Genomic DNA, 24,237 nt, shown 5'->3' on the forward strand with positions numbered 1-24,237 from the left:
TTCTTGCTTGTTAGTTGCACGATTACGTAACGACTATAAGGCTCACATACTTCGAACATATACCAGTACTGCCAATGAGATTTTAATGCAACATTTTGGTTTACTTGAAAATAGATTCTGGATTTAAAGTACTTTCTGTGAGATACCAGATGACACAGTGGTTAGTTTATGTGACAGCTACACAATTTTATCACGACGCTACTAATGAGTGACAATTTATATTATTGCTTTTGCGGTGTATCTGTTTTATATCTGAACAGTTTTTCTGAATTCTTCTGGAAAGTAAAACATGTTTTAGTAGTAACTTTGTGGTATAGTTACAATGAGACAGCCGTTTCTGTAGCACAACAATACGTTACAGTACAGTACTTACTTCATCACGGCAATAAGCGTAGTAATTACGATATCTATACGCAAAGCATTTCACTTTTGTTTATCATGAGGTAAGTACATTGACTTCTGCAGAACTTAGCTTTTGGAGGACGATAACTACGATACTTCCACAGAGATTATCTTACAACAACACGCACAGTTTAGCGCTACAGTACACGTATTTCAGTGATTAATTTTGTATTTAAAACAATTATTTTTAAAGATATTTGAAGTACAATGATACAAATGTTTTCTGTGATACATTTCATTCCATTGCTGTAATCTGTAACAACTGAGGATATAATTACATTAATCCTCAGGGGGGTACTCGCTTACTTTGTGTACCATGTGTATGGCAAGCACAAGGAGCCCTAGCTAATATGGTATTTGCTTATACAACTTTACACATCGGTACCATATTTCTCTAACACAGAATTACACAGGTATCTGATCATTTAACTGAGAGAGACAAATATTTATTTTACCACATCAGTGACAGATGTTTACGTAATTACACGGTTGTGTGGCGATACCTGTAAGACACCGCTAGCCCACGCCTCTCGCGGTGTGCGTTTAACCCCATTTAAATGACGCGCCAAGCGCGCGCCCAGCGGCTGTACGATTAATTAAATAATCGGCGTGCCTATCACAGTTGAAATCTCTGGTCCAGAGGGACGTGAAGAGGCTGTGGTCCAGAGAGAGAGTAGAGTCAGTCGAGTCTTGTGCAGTCTTGAGAGTCAGTCGAGTCTTGTTCAGTCCTAAGAGGCAGTCGAGCTAGAAAGTGTCTTGTGAAACGATCATTCTGTGGATAATATGTGATGATTTCTTTTATATGTGTTGTGTTGTCTTCTTCGATGATTGAAAAAAAAATAGGTAAAATAAATTTTTGTGATGTCCATCAATAAGTTCATTCCAGTAAAAATAGAACCACTTCCCTTCACCTTTATTCATCCTTTTTTCTTTCCTTCCTTTCATCTTTACAAAAACAAAAAATTACCACCCCTTTTTTTTTTTTTTTTTAATTAATTCCGGACATCACACTGGCGACCGTTTACAGGACTCCAATCTTCGGATTTTACTGGAATGAACTTAACAAGGGCAAATTAAAGTAAAATCATACGTGTAGTAATATTTATTGTCTAGTACATTGGCTAAAAAACTGTAATTTTCTCTTTCATGCCCAATATGAAAACGAGAGCTAACGTTGTTTCAAGATTAACAAGATTTCTGCAAGCTCAACGCAGCGCGGTGAGTAGTGCAAAGGCAATCGTTCTGCTATGCCATTGTCCAGCGTGCACCTCCCGCCTATGCTAACTTTTATTCCCATTTCCCATGCCTTTCCCTAAACAAGAACCATACCCTTTGCCAATGGAATTTCTATTATTGTAACATTGAAATTCAACAGTAAGATATGCAGAAGTCATTGTTATGAGTCAATCCTGTTTGTTACGTCATGTCACCACTTTCAGATTAGCTACGCGAATACGGTTACAACCACAATAATAATTCAGACATTTTCGGAAATTCTATCAAGTAATAGTTATTACCGTCTAACTATTTAAATTTTATTTATCTTTTGTACTTTGCAAGCCATCGCCATTCTGGGTGTACTATTTGTATATTTCACGTTTGTTAATTATTGGCAAAAATGGAACAACAGCAACAGCAAACTGATAACGGTGATGCTACTGTATCATCAGCATCCCCTTTCCTAGGCTTTTCCAGCCCAGAATCTATGGAATTTATTGCAGGTATATCACATCAAATAATACTAAGTAACGAAAGTAATTCATCAGGTGACACACCCAATAATCCTGACCCTATGGAAAACGATAGTAGACGTGTCCAACTAGGGATTTCCCACTCCGATTCTAATTTGCACAACTCTAGTGAAAGGAACAATGATCCAAACATTGATTCGAATCAGTACGGAATTTTAATACAACTTCTTACGCGAAGTATGGATAGCATCCTTAATGAAAGGTTTGATAAACTAGACACTAGATTTGATAAACAGGAGCAGAGTACAAAAGAATTAAACAGCAAAATCGATCAATTGTCTTCTGAGGTAACATCTACTCTGGAAAAACAGGCTAACCAAATCTCAGAACTTAATTCAAAAACGACACAATTGACCGAAAGTTTCAACGAATTGTCATGTCGTGTAAACACTCACGAAAATTCCTTTGTTAAATATCAAACAGTGACAAATTCCGAAATGCAGTCATGTAAAACCAAGTTGGATCAGGTCACGAGCGCTCAGGCTCAGGTCAATGATCTAGTTCAGAATTTCGTGCAAAATCAAACCACCTCACAAAATAAAATTTCGATGGATATCGAAGGTATTACTCAACAAGTTAGCGTAGTATGCTTACAACAATTAGAAATGAAAGAAAAAATTTCCCATTTGGAGGAAAAAACAGAATCGCTTTCTTTAGAGTGTAACGCAAACATTGCAGAAAAATTAGTGCACGAATGTGGTATTTGCAACAAGCTCATTGAGCAAAGGGTAGAAACCGCTACAAAAGAGATTTTACACCAGGCCATGTCGCAGGTGCAAACCGAGACCAACACTTTAAAAAACCAAATTTCTCAGTTATTAACTCCCGATTCTAACGTAGTTACTGTTCCGCCTACAACCCCACTCACAACGAGTTCACCGCCTAATTTCACTGTGCAGTTTGTTTCACAGTCTAACAGCGAATCACTTGCGAGCGAAAAACATCAAACAGAGCCGCTCTCAGTGATCGCACAAAACAGTAATTCTCAACCACCCTTGTGCCATGAAGTTTCACCAGGGAACAATAGTTCAGGCCCTATAGTGCCTGCCGGTATTGTTGACGGTAACATGATTAAACATGCCTATTTTCCAACGTTCCGTTCCGATCCTCAGGGGATTCGCTACACTAAGTGAATATGTGCCGTAGCGTGCACAGGGCCCCGAGCTGTGGTGGTGCTATTTCCCTTTTAGTTTTCTGCACCGCTGCTTACTCTTTTACTATTCTTTGTATCTATCAAAACAACTCTTCAACTAACAATCTATCTAGAGAGTCGGTAAAGAATAACCGGATATGACTATTTTACCCAAAAGTGATTTCGGAAATTACCGTTTGGACTTACTGTATCTTCAGCAGCATTCATTCGTAGCTTAAACGAAATTTTACCTGTTTATCTTCGTGACAATATTACTTCATATGTTGACGATATTCTTATTGCTAAATGTTCTTGGAGTGAGCATGACAAAATTTTGGATTCATTATTACGTGTTTTTGCTAGAGTTGGCATTACAATGAACTTGGAAAAATCTGAATTTGGTCGTTCTCAGGTGAAATTTCTTGGTCATATTATTTCTACAGAAGGTATTCTTCCAGATCAAGAGAAACTAGACACTATTCGTAATTATGCTGTTCCTACTACAAAACGTGATGTTCGTAGTTTCCTTGGTCTCTGTAATTTTCTTAGACGCTTTGTTAGATTGGATTATTTGGCCACACCCCGTTTGTGTGAACTATCTGGAAGGAATTCTAATTGGTGTTGGGATGGGGAAGCTCAATCAAAATTTGAACAACTTCGTGAATGATACCCAAGCGGTGCACCCGATTGTTTTTATTAGGTCTTTTGACGGAATGTTTCCGCACAACTGGTCAGATGCGGAAAAGATTTTTTTTGTAAGTAATCTGTTGAGGGGGCGAGCATCCAGATGGGGAGCTGAAATAAAAAGGCAAAATTTAACTTTCAAGCAATTTGAAGAGGCTTTTCTGCAGGAATTCTGGTCAGAACATGAGTAAAAACAACTTCGACGTGAAGTTCACAATCCCGAACCATACAACCCTCGTAAAGAAACTTTGCGTCAATATTTTGAAAGATACCTGGACAAAACACTTTATTGGTCAAAACCGGCCGATCTTGCCGATGTGATCAACACCTTAAAAAGTCATTTACCCCTGCATTACCGGACACAATTAATTGGTGTTCCGGAAACTAACATCAAGAAATTTCTAGATTATTTGAATGAAGTAGACCTTGTGTTTAGAGGAGATTCAGGGAACACTCCACATATTTATAATGCTAATTCCAACTCTCGCCAAAACAGTTGCCATAATTTCAATCAAAATAACAACAGCGGTAACATGTGGAATGCAAACCCGCTTCCTCAAAATCAGGGGCAAAAATCACAACAGCCCAACTTCACACAATATTCGCAGCAATCTTGCGATCCCCGATTCCAAAATTCCAACAATTACAACAGTTTTGGTAATGGTCAATTTTACCGAAAAAGTAATAGTAATGGCAACAGACGCAATGGTAGTTTCAACAACAATCAGTACTCCAGAGGCAACAACAACCGTAACCGAAACAACAACAATCAAAACAGACGTCAGGATGGAAGATACAACCCTGGTTATTTTGAGAGAAATTCGCCATATCAGCAGAATAATTCAAATTGTCAAAATTCTAGAGTCAGTTATCCACCCCCGCAGTGGGGAAACCCGAACTATACACCACACAACTACAATTATATGTTTCCGAATGCACGACACTTTGTACCAACAAACAATGCTAATAATCAGGACTGCGGTAATCAAACTCCACCGAATACCAAACATGTCCATGAACAAAGGATAAATATTATTGAGGTAAGTGATGACCAAAATGCGTCGCATAATAACGCGGCGGAAAACATGAGCAGACCGGCGTGAGCGCCCAACCCCCGGTCGAGAACGTGAGCACGGGCGCAAATAATCTTGCAAATTGTTTTTTGAGATTCCAAGACGGACACACTATGGAACATGACCTTCTTGCCTAGAATAATAAGTCTAGTAATAACGACGAAAAAGGACTTTACGCCCACCACCACTTAAAGCAGTATGTAAAGTAAGAGAAAGAGAAAGGATGTGCTAGTTACAGCTAAAATGTTAGTGTTAATTGTTAGTCAATGCAAAGAATCATAACGCATTAAACTATAGCAAATCTACGTTAAACATTACATGCAATCCAAGAACTATTTAATCTACGTTATATTTACTATGCTACGAATAATTTGACTACTAGCCAAGGACAACGAAGTTAGCGACCAAACTTACTCCTTAAACAGGCATTTTCTAGAACAGGAAACTATGTACAAGAAAAAAGATTTTATGTTAATAACTGTGATGAATTTGAGAGCCACCAGAATGCTATACTATACGCCAGCATGAGTGAATGATTGTGCTGAAATGAGTGTGAAAGAATGAATGTGAATTTTAGTCTATAAGGTAGTTTTTATGATGATGATGAGGATTTCGTTGTGTGTGAGCCAATGATGCCACCACGTAGTATTATTTGATGATTTGCGATTTATATTGAAGCTGTTCTATGAGAAGAAAGGTGAATATTAATTATATGAAGCTGTATGAATGAAAACGATACGTGTGTATGAATACTGATAGATGTTAATGAGAAATGATTCGCCGTGTAGGCAATAAAAAAGGAGAAAGAAAAACTTATTTGGTATGTGCCCTGTTTAAAAAACCATTATCTCACGCTTGGCATAAAGAGTTTGTGTGCTCTCTATCGTAACAAACGTAAATTTTGTACATGGGTCATTGTGGAGGAAAAATGTTTATCAGCCACAGCGAAATAAATAATCTGCTTACGTAGCGAATAAAAATTGCTGTCGTTATAGAATCTCATTCTTTACACAGGCTAATTGTGTAGTACCATGCATGCAGGCTGCCTTCGTAAGATTCGTATTCTACATTTACGAAGGTCGTGTTTAATGGTTACGAACTTATGAACTCACTAACATTAACACTATTTAAAAAAAATGGTTTTATCCTGTGAAGTAATTTAGGTGAAATCTAGCACTCATTACTTGATACTGTGAGGACATGGACATATGTATTTGTGTAAGTGGGATAGTATATAAGTTATGCAATTTTATGTCGTTCTGTCTGGACCAGAGTTAAGAAAATGCGACTCTCATAAAACAATTGCTAGGATACGAAGTCTCCCGCTCTCTGCTCATGTTCTCGACCAGGAAACAAAAACTACACGACTACCGGTACGACGTACAATTCACGATTACAAGAAAACATACATTAGTGTATGAGATTTTTCTTTCTCTTTCAGCAAAGTGGATAAGTTTTTGAAGATTTGTGTGTGAAGCAGTACGACGCAGCTGTCTTCGTGGACACAGCGATTTTCTTGTCTTTATGGAAACTAAAGCGCATTCATTTTCCTTTACCTACAGGAAATTCATATATTTATTTTACTACGTGATACTCACTAAAGTACACCTCTTATGGAAGGATCCTATAGTCATTTATTAGTACGTTTACTGACCGAATTTTTTTCAGGAATATAAACTACCGTGTCATTAAGCGCGTATTTACCTAAACATGACTGATTCAACGAGTGAATTAAACCATATACGGTACTCACATTGATTCTTGCAAAAATCTTTGACTGATTTACAGGAAGTGATTGACAATGATCATTGAATTTCTTTTTGCTTAAACAGCAATTCGGATCAACTTTAAAGGATGAAACTGAATACAACATGAATTGGCTTAAAGTCAGTGACACTTGCGCAATGGCAAAGTTTATGATGCATACGTTACGCAAACAGATACACTATTCGTCGCACACATGTGTGAAAACACTACTGTATTGATGAAGATTTTGTAAATATGAATATAACCCAATCCTTCTATCTTGATCCTACTCCCACCTCCTTGCCCACTGCTGGACGATGGATAGTGGGGTAGTGAGGTTTTTGCACTATTCTTTTGTATGTTTTGTCCATTCATAATTTGCAGCACTTAGGGTCTCTCGTCGAGTTTTGCAGAATTCTTGATGGCAGATGCCATAGATTTCAATATTCTGTAAAGAAGGAGATAGTACTCCGTTAGTGCACATGCACAGCAAGAAATAGATGGCACAACCTGAATTTCGTGTACATAAATATGTCATGTCATGCCTAATTGTAAAATTTTGTAAATGAAAACAACTAGCAATCTCAATATAAATCTGAATTTTGTAAAGTTTCACAGGACACGACTAGCAAAACATGTCTAATTGTAAGTTTTTGAAGATGTAAACAACTAGTATTCTCTATATAAATATGAATTTTGGGAGAGTTTCACAGGTCACGACTAGCAAAGTATTTCAATGGCTATGTAGCAACTTAGCTACGAAGAAATTCATTTGTATTATGTATATTGAATTTCATGTCTATAGTAGGTAATCATTTTATGTATATATGTACATGTCCATTTTTTCTATGTAATTTTGAGCTTGCCTATTCAAAACTTAAATGTCCTCTTGTGAAGGCTACACACAAAACAGTTTTACTATGTGCACCTAATATAAAAGGAGAAAAGATGCAAAGTGTAATTTTGCTCAAAAGTGAAGTGTCTGTGAAAATGTGTTCTCAGAAGGAACAGGACGTCGAACCTCCCTTCTGAACAGTGTAAAAAAAATCAAGTAGTGTTGATAAAGAGAAATCAACCAGTCAAGAGTAAAAATATGATAGAAAAGTGTTTTCCGTACAAAGTGATAAGTTTAATCTCAAATTCTACGATAAAGTGCAATGATGCGTATCACAGTGATCCCTACCTTGGAAAGTGCTTGGAGGTCTGCGTTGTACGGTCTTCGGATGCGGCTACCAGTACTGTCGCGTCCGTCGTAAGGGGTAGCGCCGCCAGACGTGTCACCGCCTATTATACCTCAACAGCGGACCCGAGCGCGTGGTTGTACGCAGTGCCGCGGTGCGTGGTGGATGGACCACTTTATCAAAATTACTGCACTCGTGCACGCACAGCCACTCTTAAACACCAACAATACTGACATGAACTTTGTTGTCATCGACAACTTAAAACCAAATTGTATGACCTTTTGTGTTCTTTTGTCGTAAGCAGATTCATTACCTATTGTCCTGATGTGCAAACTGTAAAGTAAACAAAGTTGTGGTGCTGTGACTTTTACTGTGCTTCGCACGACGCACCACACTGAACTGAGGCAAAGCATAGTGCTCACTGGTCGACACAATAAGAACTGTGAATACAGGGTAGCAGCTATTGTTTTAATAACAGGACTGCCAACGGTGCAGGCATCTCTCTAAAAAAAATGAATCATCCATTGATCAATTTCAAAGTGGCTATTTTGTAATGTGCAACAATTTATGTATATTTACTTAAACTTTGTACTTTAGGCTATAATTCTTTATATATGTATGTACTTGTCATATGTTTGAAAATGTTGTATAATGCTGGTGCAAACACTGCACAACCTTGTTCGTCAACTCAAATCTGGTACTGCCGCGAAGTTTGAAAAACTTACGCACCAGTAGAGGGGGCCGTGTGGCGATACCTGTCAGACACCGCTAGCCCACGCCTCTCGCGGTGTGCGTTTAACCCCATTTAAATGACGCGCCAAGCGCGCGCCCAGCGGCTGTACGATTAATTAAATAATCGGCGTGCCTATCACAGTTGAAATCTCTGGTCCAGAGGGACGTGAAGAGGCTGTGGTCCAGAGAGACAGTAGAGTCAGTCGAGTCTTGTTCAGTCTTAAGAGTCAGTCGAGTCTTGTTCAGTCCTAAGAGGCAGTCGAGCTAGAAAGTGTCTTGTGAAACGATCATTCTGTGGATAATATGTGATGATTTCTTTTATATGTGTTGTGTTGTCTTCTTCGATGACTGAAAAAAAATATAGGTAAAATAAATTTTTGTGATGTCCATCAATAAGTTCATTCCAGTAAAAATAGAACCACTTCCCTTCACCTTTATTCATCCTTTTTTCTTTCCTTCCTTTCATCTTTACAAAAACAAAAAATTACCACCCCTTTTTTTTTTTGATTCCGGACATCACAGTTGGATAACTTCACACTTATGAAATTGTATTTTGTCTATACTTTGTGAAATGTTCATATTTTTTCGGAACCATTGTCATACTATGAGAGCTTTGAATGATGTATTTGGTATGGGATCATGATTTTTAAAGTACGTTTGAGGTAGATGACACTACTTAAATGAGCAGAGAATTTTTTTTAGGTTTTGAAATTATTGGAGGAAGCTACGACGATTTTGAGAATTGACTGAGGTGTTATGATGTTATTATTACGATGACTATGTGTACTATGCTGTTGCGGTATGTTTATGATCAGTAAGCTGATGCTATATGAGTTATTTGATTATGCTACGTATCTGTTATGATGGAATATTGAAGAAGTGTCGACGAATAAGGTAAGGAATAATGAGTAGTGGTTAGGGACTCTGGTTTGTGAAAAAGGTTATTTGAAACCAAGAATCGTACTTTAAAGAGTTATGAAATGTATGTACATGCGTGACTGTATCACAATGCCGGCAAAACATTTTTTTTGGCGCTGTTATATTTATAGGATTTTGTTTCTACACATTTGTAACGCAAATTCTCGACCTGTGAAATTTTTATGTGAGACTGTCACTGTAGCGGAAACTGCTGTCGTAAATATTTTGGCAAGAAAGGTAAGTGACCGTGACGTAATGCGTTGTGAGCGGCCAGGTGTGCCAGCCGCCTTGAGAAAAAGTCATTAGTGTGTGCCTTTCAAAGGCACAGGTGGAGAAAAAAAGGAGGCCATTAACCTCGCCATTGACATTCCTTTGTAGAAAGCATCGCAAATACGACACGCCCAAACTTGAAAACGTAAGATTACAATGTGGAGCTCTTAATTTATGACATTTAGTGAAATGAAATGATGAGAAACATTTCACGTCTATTGTCTTGTCAGTTGAAAGATTGATTACTGCATTATGAAACGCCATATGGCTAGTGAATGACATTTCACGCCTTGCTTTGTCTATTTTGTTTAATATCTTAGTTTCTAGCTGCACTGCAGCATTGGTTAAAATAGAATTTTATAGATGTACTTATATAAATATTTTTTGTCTACAGGTCCAGTATATAATAATTTTGTGATATACTTCCAAAAAAATGAGGGAGCACAAAACGACATTTCCCTTTACAGGAACTGCATACGTAATTTTCTTTTCGAGTACTTGGTAATTTATTTCATAGAATAAGTTTTTGTGGTGCACCACTTTAATTACATAGACATTAAGATGTGAATATACATTTTCCTTATTTGCATTGTTGTCTTTAGCGTACTATTTTTTTCTGCTTGTGGGTTTGTCATGTTTAGATATAACTTATTACATTTATTGCTGCTTGCTTTGCTTACTTGCATTTTTTTTTGTCATTGCTGTTTGTATTAATTGTTTGGTGCTGCTGCATTGCGTCGTCCCTTAGTTTAGCATCTGAGCTCAGTAGGTTTAAGTTAGCTTAAGAGCGGGTAGACTATATAAGAAACTAACTATGATGAATTGGAAGAAAAGTATTGAGAAGCGATAAGAAAATGGTATTGTATTACAGTAGTTGTAGTAACGGAGATTTTTGTGAGGTAAGTGATTTGTGAAAGGTATAGGTTAATGTTAGTCAGGGCCATTGTTTTGTAGGGATTTTTGAACGTCAGATTGCGTTGCGCTAAAAAATATTGTCTGTCAGTTTAAGCACCGTCACGTATAATTTTTCTAAGGGGACGTTTCATACACTGAAAAGTTATTTTAAAAAGTTCAGTCATCAAAACTTACAATCTGTCGAAAGGAAACCCGTGCCTAATCCTGCGTCAGATGTCAACTTGGGTAAACAAATTCAAGACATAACTGCTGGCCGAGAGGTGGTGCTAGTATGGGTAGCGTTGCTTTCAGTTTTTCTCTTTCAGAGTCCTATTATAAAATAAGGTAGTCTTCAAATAACACACATTCAAAGTCAACATATACAACTCAGTTCAAATGATTATATCATATGCAGCTAAACACTGAGGTGACAAAAGTCATTGGATATCGATATGTACATATAAAGACGGCGGTAGTACTGCATACACAAGGTATAAAAGGGCAGTCCATGGGCGGAGCTGTCAGTTGTATTCAGATGATCCATATGATAGGCTTCCGACTTGATTATGGGCGTTAACAGACTTTGATTGTGGAATAGTAGTTGGAGCCAGACGCACGGGGCATTCCATTTCGGAAATCCCTTGGGAATTCAGTATTCCAAGATCCACAGTATTAAGGGCGTGCTGAGAATACCAAATTTCAGGCAATGCCTCTCACCACGGACAGCACAATGGTCGACAACCTTCACTTAACGACCGAGATCAGCGACATAATCAGTGCTAACAGACAAGCAATATTGCATGTGATAGCTAAGGAAGCCAATGTGGAACGTACTACAAGTATCCGTGAGGACAGTGTGGAGAAATGTGGCGTTAATGGCAGCAGACGACAGACGCGAAAGGCTTTTGCTAACAGCAGGACATCGCCTGCAGCGCCTGTCCTCGACTCGTGGCCTGATCAGTGGAATCCTACACTACTGGAAAACCGTGGCCTGGTCAGATGGGTCCCGATTTCAGTTGGTAAGAGGTGACAGTAGGCTTCGAGTGTGACGCAGACCCCACGAAACGATGGATTCAAGCTGTCGAGAATACACTGTGCAAGCTAGTGGTGCCTCCACAATGGTATGGTCTGTTTTTCCATGGAATGAACTGGTCCAGGTGAACAGATCATTGACTAGAGATGGTTATGTTCGGCTTCTTGGAGACCATTTGCAGCCATCCATTGCCTTCGCGTTCCCAAACAACGATGGAGTCTTAATGGATGGCAGTGCGCCATGTCACCGAGCAACAATTGCTCGCTGTTGGTTTGAAGAACATTCTGGAGCATTCTAGCGCCCGACATGAATCCCGTCGAACAATTATGGGACATAACGAGGGGTCACTTCGTGCACAATGTCCTGCACCGGCAACACTTTCGCAGTTATGGACGTCTATAGAGGCAGCATGGCTCAGTATTTCTGCAGGGGACTTCCAGCGACTTACTGAGTCCATGCCACGTCGAGTTGCTGCACTACACTGGACAAAAGGAGGTCCGACACTGTATTAGGAGATACTCCATGAAGTTTGTAACCACAGAGTACGGTTCCGCAAACCTTTTTATGACTCAAACGTCTATGATGCGTATATGAAGGTCGAAGCTACGAATGCAAATTGGTTCTAAGACAGAGATTCGAACCCTGCTCTCTTGCTCACTAGGCTGATGCGATAATCACTACGCCACTCTGGCGCAGTGGCTTTTGCATAACTATCTTAGCACGCCTCCCTCCTCAAACAAATCTCCAATTCACTCTTCACCCCACTTGGTATCCCCTCTATGCGTTGCTGAGGCTTTCTAACTGTATTGAAACAGCACCTGACCGTCGATGCATCACAGGTGTTTGAGACTTGAAAAGGTCTCTGGAACCATATGGTTTCAGCTGATGAAACCAACTGCACCTAGGTTTCGGGTAGGATCCGTCATTTAGTTTGGTGCTGAGACGCTACTCCAGTACAGTCGGAGAGCCCCTGCAATGTTGTTCGTTTTTAGGGGGCAGGGGTAAAATACAGGGAGCGAAAGGCTATTTACAATTTCTACAGAAACCAGAGATGACAACTATAAGAGTCGAGGAGCATGAAAGGGAAGCAGTGGTTGGGAATGGAGCGAGGCAGGGTTGTAGCCTATACCCGATATTATTCAATCTGTATATTGAGGAAGCAGTAAAGGAAACAAAAGAAAAATTCGGAGTAGGAATTAAAATCCATGGAGAAGAAATAAAAAACTTCAGGTTTGCCGTTGATATTGTAACACTGTCAGAGACAGAAAAGAACCTGGAAGAGCAGCTGAACGGAATGGACTGTTTCTTGAAAGGAGGATATAAGATGAACATCAACAAAAGCACAACGACGATAATGGAATGTAGTCTAATTAAATCGGGTGATGGTGAGGGTATTAGATTAGCGAAAGAGACGCTTAAAGTAGTAAATGAATTTTTCTATTTGGGGAGGAAAATAACTGATGATGGTCGAACTAGAGAGGATATAAAATATAGACCGGCAATGGCAAGGAAAGCGTTTCTGAAAGAGAAATTTGTTAACATTAGTGTCAGGCAGGCGTTTCTAAAAATATTTGTATGGAGTGTAACCATGTATGGAAGTGAAACGTGGACGATAAATAGTTTAGACACAAAGAGAGTAGGAGTTTCCGAAATATGATGCTGCAGAAGAATGCTGAAGATTAGATGGGTAGATCACATAACTAAAGAGGAGGTACTGAATAGAATTGGGGAGAAGAGAAACTTGTGGCACAGTTTGACTGGAAGAAGGGATCGGTTGGTAAGACATATTCTGAGGCATCAAGGGATTACCACTTTAGTATTGGAGGGCAGCCTGGAGGGTAAAAATTGTTGAGGGAGACCAAGAGATTAGTACACTAAGCAGATTCAGAAGGATGTAGGTTGCAGTAGGTACTGGGAGATGAAGAAGCTTGCACAGGATAGAGTAGCATGGAGAGCTGCATCAAACCAGTCTCAGGACTGAAGTCCACAACAACAACAAGTGGGCTGAGGTGTGAATTGGAATTTGTATTGAGGAGGGAGGCGTGTTAGGGAAGTCCATGCAGTATGGCAAAGCCGCCCTCCCAGGGTGGTCTATTGGTTAGCGCCTTTCTCTACTGAACAAGAGACTTTGGTTCGAATTCCACTGTTTGTAAAAATTTCCATTCGTCGCTTTATCTGCATATATACATCATAAAAGATTATACTTGCACATTGATAAAATTAGCTGTTCAGCTAGAGTTCACTCGAATTTGTGAAAAGTATTCGATTAATCTGCTTTCCAATAATAGCTACACATGACCCGTATAAATCTTAATACTAAGGAAGTTTTCAGGCCTGTTCCGCAACAACACAAACGTTGCACTTGACGCGTCACGCAGATAACAGCGCAAACGCCTGTGCCAACAACAGTGAGAAGAATTATTAGTCCAATTTTTAGAAAATATACATGTATATGCTTCTCTGCTAACGCTCGCACCACCATATTCACGTAAAAGGGCTGACCTTCTTCAAAAAATCCACTGGCTGCACCTTACCCTTCCCACCACAGATTCACAGTGCTTTATTCTGGTTTCGCCTCGTTTGATCTAATCCGAGAAGCCACCGACTGCCAGCAGCTCGTCGTGTTTACGTTGGCCACGTTGACTCGTGAGCAGCGGCACTGAGGCATAATCCTTCGGAAGGCCAGACACAACGTCCTTCGGCTTAAGCGCTAAAGTAATCGGACGGAGTGGATGCAGGCGTTCTCTTCCGTTCGGCTTCTCATCTGACACAGTCTTTAGCCTTCGCAGAAGGCATTAGGCTCTTATTACTTTCATTCACAAACAACGAGTTGACGTATAGCCAGCCGGGGAAGGGCAGAGGGGGTGGGGTGGGGTGGGGGTTGCCTTGGATTGAGCTGCTGCAGCTTCAGCGAACTTGGGAACTCAAAAATACTCCTGAGATGCTGCAGCTTTAGCCAGCTGGGGGCTCCTCGGCGAGCGTGAATTCATACTGAACAGTAAAACGTTATCTCGTGTAACTGACAACTTTCCGAGGATAGTAATATGTGTGAACACATTGCTCTTAAGAAATAAATAAAAGCAAAATAAACCATGAAAGGAACATGGTCTGCCGGCCTCTGTGACCGAGCACCTCTAGGCGCTTCAGTCCGGCACCGCGCTGCTGCTACGGTCACAGATTCGAATCTTGCCTCGGGTGTGGATGTGTGTGATGTTCTTAGGTTAGTTAGGTTTACGTAGTTCTAAGTCTAGGGGACTTATTACCTCAGATGTTAAGTCCCATATTGCTTAGAGCCATTTGAACTATTTTTTTAAACATGGTCTGAATTTAGAGCGAACCTTGCTGGTAACGTTAAACAAACTTTCAGAAGTGTTCTTTCTCATACTCGTATAACAAACGTTTTCAGCTATCTACAAATTTCTTTTGTTTCACTGAATGTTCTCCTTTTTCTCTCTTTCTTACCCGTTTCCCTCCCACTAAGACAAGCACGCACACACACATACACAAACACACACACACACACACACACACACACACACACACATACACACACACACACACACACACACACAGTCACAGAGGGGAGAGAGATTCAAATCTTTGAGCTATGGAAAATGCAGTTCGAGCTAATACATTACGCAACATTAACATCCCAACAGAAAAACAGTCGCACTCGTAATGGAAAGAATTCAGTTTAGGTTTACAATCGCATATTTTTATTACCAACAAACCTCGCAGTAGGCCTTTGATCGTATTTCGTACAAGCTATAATACAACGTGGACAGAATTAAGACTGGAAAATTTTTCATGTATCTGGTCTGCTCAAAAAAATCACGGGACATTTGTAATTTAGTGCCAATGGTGTGTTGCAGCGAAATGCGGTTGGCATCCGTACACACAACTGTTCTTCATATATAACCGCCGTAAGTTTCATTGTTGTATGTCAGTTATTGTTCAGTGTTGTATTGAGTAGAACGTTGATGGCAGAGCTAGAGAGGTAACGCGCCTGCATTAAATTTCACGTAAAACTCAAGAAAACCTCTACAGAGGTTCAAATGGCTCTGAGCACTATAGGACTTACCTGCTGTGGTCATCAGTCCCCTAGAACTTAGAACTGCTTAAACCTAACTAACCTAACGACATCACACACATCCATGCCCGAGGCAGGATTCGAACCTGCGACCGCAGTGGTCGCGCGGTTCAAAACTGTAGGGCCTAGAACCGCTCGGCCACACTGGCCGGCTCCTCTACAGAGGCGCACCAAATGATGCAAGAAGCACGCAGTGATGAGTGCTTAAGCCGTACTCGGTGTTACGAATGGTCACACGTATTAAAAATGGCCGGACGGAAGTCAAAGATGACCCTCGTTCAGAATGCCCTTAGACGTCCACCGGCGACGCTCATGCCAGGAACGGAATTGTGTGTGTCAATCGAAGACTGACTGTCCGAGAGATTGCAGAAGAATGTAACATTTCTGTTGGATCACGTCATGAAATCCTGATACAGCATCTTGAGAATGCATCGTGTTGCCGTCAAATTGGACCCAAGGCTCATGAGTCAGGACCAGAAAGACCTTTGCCTCGCAATCTGTGAAGAGCTTTTGGATCGCGCAAATGACAAAGAGGTGTTCGTTACAGGAATCGTAACTGGTGATGAGACGTGGATCTATGGTTATGATGTTGAGACAAAGGTTCAATCTTTACAGTGGCTCGGGAAAGGTTCTCCAAGCTCGTCAGATCAGGTCAAATGTCAAAGCCGTGTCGATAGTTTTCTTTGACTTTGAAGAAATAGTTCAGCATGAATTCGTGCCACAGGGACAAACTGTTAATCGATGTGAGAAGAAACGACCTGAAATGTGGCGAGACAATTCATGGCCTTTGCATCACGATAACGCACTAGTACATTCGTCCCTGTTGGTGCGAGACTATTGGACAAAAAACGAAATCACTTTGCTGCCTTATCCTCCATACTCACCAGACCTGGCCCTTGTGGCCTTTTTTTAATTTCCAAAATTGAAAACCTCGTTGAAAGGACAAAGATTTGCGACGAGATAAAAGAAAATTCGCAGACAGCACTTCGCGCGATCCAGCAGGAGACGTACCAAGACCGCTCCGGTAGCGGAAACAGCATTGGGAGCCCTGTATCAATTGTAGAGGAGAGTATTTCGAAGGAGACCTTACACAATAAGTAAAAGGTAAGCGTATAAAAAAAAATTATGGACAAGGTTCTGGAATTTCTTGAACAGATCTCGTACCTTAAGACAAACCAACTTTACTTCTACACCGAGGGAGAATGATGCAAGTTGGGTTGTCCGCATTAAGGTGCAAGAAATATTTTCTGGGGGTTTCATTTTGCCAACCCTATACAAACTCCATCAATCTAGTCACCTGCTACTTCTTGTTGAGATGTTGGCCTTATTTCTTCGATCCTTTGTTAGTTTAGACAGGTCTGAAAGTATTATTGCGTAAGTCAGTGCTTCTGACCTCCCGGGAATATTTCCTGTGTATGGTACTGTTGCTTCTGGGCTAGAGAGCAATGCTCTGGCTCTCTTTGCCGATAATGCTGGCACATCGTATACTCCAAACGTGACGTTTTCTTCCAGATCTTTTCCTAGAAAACAGTGTGTCTGAGTTTTGCCGTGTAAAATAGACTGTAGGTAAGCTATTGAGAGCAAATTGTGAGATGGACGTCAAACAGACCGAAACGAGCTCAAGAGGAAGGAAATGTAGCCAGAGATTTAAACGGAAAGATTCGAAATTAGCTTAGTTTAACACACCTGTCAAATCTGAACACTTTTGATCTATAAGCATTTCTAATTGGTTTCGACCATTCAGTGACATCAAAACAACGTGCATGGTACTAAGAGATTTGTAAACATCGAGGAAGAAAGAAAAGAACATTACGTTACAACGGATGCGCTTAGTAGTAACCTTTTTTTCCAGAAGGTGAAAGAGTGAATGAGTATTCATAAAGATGTTGAAAGAAAAACACTTTTTGACACAAATCGTTTTATTGTTCCTCAGAATATTCGAGTTAATGCAGTTTTATATTCGTTCATAGGTTTTTGAAAACATTTTTACCACTCTAAAGGTAGGCATACGTTACAAACTTTGTTTTCTTCTGTTTCGAATATTTCTTGACGTAATGAAAATCGTTACCCACTCATTATGTATTTGGTGTAAGGAAACAAAAAACAAAGAAAAGAAGTTATGTGGTAAATAATTTGAATATGGGCAATAAAACATTGATCCTACGTTTCTCTCCTTAGACCATACATGATACACACCGCACATGACGTCATTATTTTGCAACCAACATCTGAATAAGCTGTGGCGGCGGCATCCATTAACAGGCGACTTACGTTCAGTTGAACTTCGTCTTAATTTTGGTATTTTCAGCAAAGGTTTCTTTATTACAATCGTGAAATCTTGCGCAGCGTTTGGTTGCACCGACAGATATGTGACAGTAAGTAATATTTCCTTCCACAGGTAAAATTGTATCAAAAATACAAAAAAGAACTGCGATTACATTTTTGGATCTTAAATAAGTCAGCGAATTTCGAGGTTGAAACTAATGTGTGATATCGCTACCAACGAGATGTAGATACCTTATATTTCAGAGTATTTATTTGTGTCTAAATATTACGAATTAAATGGTAAGAGTCATTCTATGTCATTCTCATAAAAATAAATTGGTACTTAAATCTAAAATTCGATGATTGACGGAGATTTTGAGACGACAGAATATCAATATCTAACTTTCTGCAAGAGTTTTCCCTATAATTAATTTTTTCCTAATGTGTTATGTCTTTATTCTTGATATTGCTACGGTATTTGTGCTGGATAAAGCAAAAGTCATAAGACATAAACGCTTTTGTGTAAAAATTGGATCTTATAGACAGAAATGGAGGTCTTTTTTATGAAATGTATAGTAACACATTTTACTTTCACACGTAATGTTGAAGAATAGTCGAAAAAACTAAAACTAAATGCTTCCTGCCAAACAGATACTTCGTCCTAATGCTGTGGAAGAGCTGAACTAACTGATTCACACTGGACGGAAACAGGAATTCACTGAAAGACGATGACTGTGTCACTTGGGAAAGAGAGAACAGTAAACGGAATGTTCCAAGCTGTTTGTTACTATTTAACCTAGCCAAATACAGAAAAGATAACCGATGCATTATGGTGTAATACAAATACAAGAAGTGTACAGCTGTTAAAATCGTTGCTTGATTTCAGTTGCAAAGGAGCAAAAGAGTAAATCTTCTTGGGTATTAATATCCGCTTCAGCTGCATTTAGTCTTTTGTTATTGGACCACTATCGGTTTTGTGGCACTAAATGCCACATGTTCAGGTTAACCTCTGTATAACAATAAATCCAGAAGCAAAAACATTCCTGAGATATACACTGGTATGGTAAATTACTTTAATATTTTAAATTGAAAATTTTACATGAGAATATCAAAATGTTAGTACTAACATGACTAAAACATTAGAGTGGAAAAGCTCGGAACCTTTTTATGCAACATTCTATGTCCGTTAGAGCAAAACACCGCTAAAAGGCCTTATGTCATAGAATAAAACAGCCGGATTCCAATGTAGTGGATGATTCCTAAACAAATTGAACCATACTGATCCATTGGTAAGGAGAGAATAAATGAAAACTATTAAGACCTAATTTTCGGCCAGAATGAAAAACCAAGGTTGTCTGGAAACTGTAAATGTAGGCTCCACTTTGCATAGTGTTTAATGACAGAAAGAAGTTTTTTGCACTGCGTCACATGACTTGATGTCTGTTTCAACCCTCACCGTGGCAGAGGTAGGGATGTGCACGGTCTGTATATGCACATGGCATACGTTTTCTCTGACGGATAATCAGTTCTTTGACGTTATGTTTAACAGTTGGCATTGCCACCTTCAAGAACGATATGACTGATTTCGTCGATAACCCGTAGGTACTAAACTGTTGTGCACCATTCAGCATTATGTGTTCTTTGCTCCACTAAAGGAACTTCGTCAGCTGTCTGTAAAATTTGTGCAGTTTGTCTCCTCAGAAGTGCTACGTGCTACGCGTATGAAACACTTCTGTTGGTTTCCATTCATCTTATTGTTAGAATATCCAAACAGCTGACTACTGCTGAATTTCCACCTCTCACGAATATATCCAAGTCCTGTTACCACGTCATATGCGGGTTTATGGCTTTCGCGGTGGAGATTTCTGAGCATTTTCCTACACAACTGACAGGAGACTGTTGTGAGCTTTTATAAAACTGTGCGGAATTCAACATGAACAGATCTAGTTCACAGCGAAATGTTCGCGTAAAATCGAATGTGTCGTTGTGCATGCGGAGGCCGCTCTCGCACATGTCGATCCTTTTCAGTCACATTGCGAAGAGCATCGACCTTCAAAATGGGTTACCAAGCACGACCATGAGGAAATTGTGCACACCAGTTATAAACAGACTCTTCTGAAGGTGACGTATTAGCGATAGTTGAACGAAGAGATTCGAGGCGCTTTTGTTGAAATTATTAATAATTTCATTATAGTCCTTGTTTAAACATTCACTATAAATAAAGTATTCCATCACGTTCTGAGCTGCTATTGATATAACAATAACAAATGATAAATTTTAAAATAATGGTAATGTCACGTTTAAAAGTGTTTGCAAAAACTTAGGAGGTCATTGGCGTATCATAAATTAATGATTTTGCAATTTAGTAGCAATAATTCTGATCCACGAAATTAAAAGCAGTCGTACTGATAAAGAACCCATTTGTGCATTTTTGTCCATTGTTCCTTGGGAGGCTGATGTGTTTTGAATTTATTCTGCTGGTCCTTCAAAAAAAAAAGTGATTCTTAACGTATATTTCATTCTTCAAGTACATCGCATTTTCCTTTCGCGTGGACAGTTAGTTTGTTACTTACATGTTCCATAGACCATCTCAAGGGTTATTTTATCGAAATTATATGGAACGAGTCAGTTTTCACGAAATATATACACGTTTATCGTTAACATTAATGAACAAATTAGTTTTTGGTCCCAGTCTTGCAACTACACATAAAAAATCTATTTTTTTATCTTTTTTAATTTTTATTTTTCCTTTTTTACAGGCTACCAGTCTTTAAATAGAAATTCATCTATGGTACAGAAGAAACTGTTCTGGAGAAATGATTTTAAGCTATATTCAAAACTTTCTTTGCTACTTGTCAGATTTTTATGTTACCGGACAAATGATCAAAAATTTTTGTTGCTGCTTGTTTAACTCCTTTCTGAGCCACTGACAGCTTTAATAATGGGTAATAAAGGTCCTCGAATGCTGTTCTTGTGGATAGCACTATTGTTCTCAAACTGTGATATATTTGGACGCATATCACTGGCGAATGTATGTTTTGTGACGGTGCAGTACTTAAAATGCCTAACCCCTTGAAGAGACACCTGCATGACGACTTGGGATCAGTACCACACATTATTATTTTTACGTCCTGCTTTTGTGCAATCATTACTTTTTTCTACGTGGGGAGTTACCACAGAAAATTACTCCATGAAACATTATTGAGTGGAGATATGCAAACTATGTCAGGAATTTGATTCGTCTGTTTGGAAGATTAACAATTATACAAAGAGCAAAAGTAGCTGGAGTTCATTGTTTGAAAAGCTCTGTAATATGCTTCTTCTAATTCAAGATTTCGCCAATATGTACACCCAAAAATTTGGAGCTTCTTTTATTTTTACTTGAAACGCACTTCGCTCTACTAAATCTATCCCCAGGAGATTCACGCGTCAGATTCCCTCTTCTCCCGAGTAACCAACGAGAGTTATAGAGGCGCCGTGCTGCCTAACTGTGTCGCCAGTTGACGGTTTCCGCCTCGACTGCAGCTTGGCGGTGCGTGGTGCCCGCTGCTCCGACCCAGCGTGTTCTGCCCGCAGCTGGCGTTTTTCTGTAGTCGGGCGCCGTTGCATCAGCACTGGTAAATATTCATGGCGGCGTCTCCTCGGCGATTTTCATATCCGCTCCACACATCAGCGCCAAGAATAAGGAGCTTCCGTAACCGCTGCTCGCACGACACTCTGCTTCTCACACAAACATCAAACAGGCACCACATTCGAAAATGAGATGGTTGTCCGTAACGTTATCATTTGCAGTTGTCACTATTACAGGCGTATTTTTCTGGAACGGGATCGCAACTGCTATGTGGTATTAAAATAATAGATTGCTTTTTTACTGCCCATTTGCACGTTTTTATGGTGATTTAAGTGTCAGCTTAATAACACCATCTTCAAATGTAACATTACGTCAGTGTTGCACATACACTGAAGCGACAAAGAAACTTGTATAGTAATGCGTATTCAAATACAGAGATATGTAAACAGTCAGAACATTGCGCTGCGGTCGGCAACGTCTTTATGACAATAAGTCTATATGACAGTTGTTGGTCGATTACTGCTGCTACAATGGCAGGTTATCAATAACGTGGTGTTATAGTCGGCGCTCCAGCGATGGGACAGAGCACCGCCGAGGTAGCGATGAAGTGGGGATTTTTTTCGACCATTTCACGAATGTACAGTGAATATAAGGAATCCGGTAAAAAATCAAATCTTAGACATTGCTGCGGCAGAAAAAAGATCCACCAAGTACGGGAACTGCGACGACTGAAGAGGATCGTTCAGCGTGAGAGAACTGCAACTCTGCCTCAAATTGTTGCAGATTTCAATGCTAGACCATCAACAAGTGACACCTAGCGAACCACTGAACGAAACAGCATCGATATGGGCTTTCGTAGCCGAAGACCCACTCTTGTACCCTTCATGACTGCACGAAAAAAGCTTTACGCCTCGCCTGGGCCCGTCAACACCGACTTTGGACTGTTGATGACTGGAAATTACAAATTCAGGCGACGGTCGGACGAGTCTTGTTTCAAATTGTATCGAGCGGATGGACGTGCGTGGGTACGGAGAGGACCTCATGAGTCCATAGAACCTGCATGTCAGCAGGGGACACTTCAAGTAGGTGGAGGCTCTGCAATTGCGTGGGGCGTATGTAGGTGGAGTGATATGGAACCCCTGATACGTCTAGATACGACTCTGGCAGGTGACACGTACGTAAGCACCCTATCAGATCAGGCGCATCCATTCATGTCCATTGTGCATTCCGACGTACTTGGGCAATTCCAGCAGGACAATGCGACACCTCACACGCCCACAATTTCTACAGAGTAGCTCCAGGAACACTCTTTTGGGTTTAAACACTTCCGCTGTCCACCAAACTCCCCAGACATGAACATTATTGACCATATCTGGAATGCCTTGCAACGTGCTGTTTAGAAGAGATCTTCACTCCCTCGCATTCTTGCGGATTTATGGACAGCCCTGCAGGATTGATGGTGTCAATTTCCTTCAGGATTACTTGAGACATTCGTCTAGTCTATGGCACGTCATGATGCGGCACTTCTGTGTGCTCGCGGGGGCCATACACGGTATTAGGCACGTGTACCATTTTCTTTGGCCCTTCAGTGTATATGGGTAGCAAGAAGTTAACAGTGGACAGCTTTTAACGTGTAATACTGTAATGTAAAATGTATTCGTGTTATCTTTGTTATCAACTTGAATGTAGTTGGTTTCACAAGCAGCTACTTAGATAAATGTATTAAATAATTCGCTAACATTTGCCACCCACTGTTAAATAGGTAATTAGTATTGCTTCGTTTTTTGATCTGAAAATAGTCTGGTTAAATCAAAACCTAGTGAACCCATAACATATCTTTGTAAGTGAGATGGCGGAGGATAATTTAATTCCAAATACTAGGGATGAAATTGATGTTACTTCCTTCAAAACAGTGTTAGACCACTCTGTACTGGGCCAAGCTGGCGTCAGACAGAGAATACGCTTTACACACTGTATGATGAAATAAATTATTCACAATCGACAGTCTAACAATTAACTTATCATAGCCATTTTTGTGATTCTTCAATTTCTCCAGGTGTATTTTATGATGAAATAAATCTCGGGTGAACAGCCTCGTATGAGTGTGCATAGGGCATAATATTTCGGCAATCGACCACGTTGCCATCACCAGGAGCGCTGATGTACTGACCGGCGGTGGGCCGGAGCCATGTATATACAAGACAATCCCCCTCCCGCTCCTCCCTCAGGCGCTTCGTGTGAGTCGGTGCGGCCCAGGTGCAGCGTCCGTTCTCCCGCCGTCTGGGCGCTGCGTCCTAGGTCTTCTCGTTCAGGAGGGTCTGCCGGCACCGCTCTCGTTATTCTTCCCTCCTCCCCCGAAGTCGGTACACTCTGGGAAATATCCTTTCTCTTCTTAATCCGGCTGATCGCGGGTTCCCACGCCTTGAAAAGGATGTAACCGCTGTCACGATTTAGTTGTGGCTCCCTTACTCTGATCTCTATGGCTTCTTTGATGA

The sequence above is a fragment of the Schistocerca gregaria genome, chromosome 3 (assembly GCF_023897955.1).
Source record: "Schistocerca gregaria isolate iqSchGreg1 chromosome 3, iqSchGreg1.2, whole genome shotgun sequence".
Lineage (NCBI taxonomy): Eukaryota > Metazoa > Arthropoda > Insecta > Orthoptera > Acrididae > Schistocerca > Schistocerca gregaria.